Raw genomic sequence first — 2,409 nt, forward strand, 5'->3', positions numbered from 1 at the left:
GGAAATGAGAGCATTAAGGCAATACAACTCTTAAGTACGACTATCTACTATACTTTAGTCATGTTTATTGCTATGAATTTAATTTTTCTAGTTTTGATTGCTGAAATCATGGGCTAAAAACCTATGACCTTCGTGTAGTGTAGATTTTATTAACTTATTATGGTTTGAGTTATGGTTAGGTTTTAGTTTTATTAGTTATTTGTTACTTTAGCTTATTAAAGAACCTTCTCTGCTTATGATAACTTCTTTCTCTATTAATTGTTGAGTTTAACTAACTTTATATGACCATCTTCTTAATAGAACTTGAATCCTATGATATTTGTGAATTAAAAAATTGTATGACTAGAGACTTGACCAAGACCTAGGGTTAAATAGAAAAGTGGGTAAATAATTGTAGGAGCTAATATATGATGACCAATCATATATAGAATTAAGCTAATAAACCAATTAAATCAATTTGTTATAAGTCTAATTTAACTCGAACTGAACACTAGTAAACTTGGTAGTTTATCCGCCTGATCACCGCATAAATGAGCTTGTTTGCTAAAGGATTAGGATTAGTGAACATTAACCTAGTCATCTTAGGAATCGGTAACCAATGCAATAATAATACATTGCACTTCCATAAATCAACAATAATATCATGTAAATTGAAGCTAAAAGAACGTCTCTCAATTACCTTGGTTTATTTTGTCTTTTGTGCTTCTTGCTTTTAGTTTTAATATTTCCCTTAATAGTTGATAGTTAATTTAGTTTAGTTAATTAAGTTTCTAGTCTTGCAAAACTAGAGAAAACCCTTTTTCTAAATTTATTAGTAATTTAGTTAGCAGTAGATAAAAATTAGCTAAACATCTCGTTCCCTGTGTTCGATACCTATCGATTGAGCTATATTATTTTCTACAAGGTACATTGCTTAGGAAATAATTAGTTTCGTTACTAGTATAAAGTAGTTTATAATTATTTTAGCATCAAATTTTTGACGTCGTTGCTGGGGAACGGTCCAATTTTAGTTAATTTGAATATGCCACTTTATTAGGATTTTTCTATCTATTTTCTTTTGAATTTTCGTATTAGGTTTTTCTTCTATTTAACTCACCACATCGTGGTCATTAACACCACGCCGTGGTGTCATAACAGTTAACATTTAGTTTTTGTTTTTGTTCTCTTTACGTGTTTTATTTATTTTTATTGCAGCAATATGTGACATGTGGATCGAATATACCTTTGATACCACTACTTGAAGATCCACAGTCAGTTGTTCATAGAAAGAAGGACAAGGACATAGGAGAATCGACCACACCAAAGAAAAGACCTTTCAAGGAAAATCTTTTTTCGTAAAAAAAAAAAACAAATGACAAGCCCTTAGGAGAATCAAGCAACAATCCGAAAGAAAAAGGCACTTTTAAAGGCATTGAGAACACTCCTAATAAAAAAGGAACTTGTTGCGAAACAAATGAGAGTAGTGAAACTAAAGACGAGCCAAAAGCCAACATGACAGACATTGCAGACATGACAATGGAAGCCTACAAGAGGCGGATGTGTGAAGACATCGGACCAAGGCTTGTGTAACCCACAATGCCTACCATTACTACTTTTGAGTTTAAGGAACATATTCTTACCACACTAAAGGATATCACATTTTATAGAAAAGGCCATGAGGATGCCTACAAGCACATTGATGAGTTCAATGATATTTTTGACTACTGGAACATCCCAAACATCCCACCCGAGACATTTTTGCTAAGAATGCTCCCTGTTACTCTAAAGGGTACAACAAAAGGTTGCTTAAAGGCACTCCCACCGGGCACGATAACAACTTGGGCACAAATGCATGAAGAATTCATTCCACACTTTTTCCCACCATCTAAAGTGTCCAAGATGAAGAAGGTCATTGAAAACTTCAAGCAACAACCGTGTAAGTCATTGTACTAGGCATGGGAGCGATGCAAGGGTTTATTGAGAAACTGTCCTCAACATGACCTCAACATCCAACAAGAAGTCTTGATTCTCTATGATGGGGCGAACATCACAACTAGGCAACTCTTTGATTCTCAAGGGCCACAAACAAAGAAAGCCCCAACTGCAATCAAGGAGCTAATCGAGGAATTTTCTAAACATTCAAGAGAATACCATAACCCTTAAAATGATGTAACTAGGGGAAATGTGAATGCTGCTTCGGAGGACATGTCGACGATCTTAGCAATGTTGCATAACATGGATAGGATAATGACTAAAATGTATCAAACAATCCATACTATACAAATGCAGTGTGAAAAATCTATTAGGCCGCATTTAACTAGAGACTGTGATCTAGATAAGAATGGAAACCGAAAGGTTCATGCTTGCTACTCAAGCGATGATCGTTATGATGAAGACTAGAGAATGCCCAAGAAAAAGTTGTTACGTTAT

At 34.5% G+C, this 2,409-nt stretch overlaps 1 non-coding gene across 1 annotated transcript; it reads right to left on the reverse strand.

Moving 5' to 3' along the window:
- Window positions 1-1,875: 1,875 nt before the first annotated feature.
- Window positions 1,876-1,982, reverse strand: LOC144999244 (small nucleolar RNA R71). The gene has a single exon (XR_013660761.1). It is a non-coding gene; the product is annotated as a small nucleolar RNA R71 (small nucleolar RNA).
- Window positions 1,983-2,409: the final 427 nt, after the last annotated feature.

The sequence above is a fragment of the Lactuca saligna genome, chromosome 5 (assembly GCF_052625555.1).
Source record: "Lactuca saligna cultivar CGN05327 chromosome 5, ASM5262555v1, whole genome shotgun sequence".
Lineage (NCBI taxonomy): Eukaryota > Viridiplantae > Streptophyta > Magnoliopsida > Asterales > Asteraceae > Lactuca > Lactuca saligna.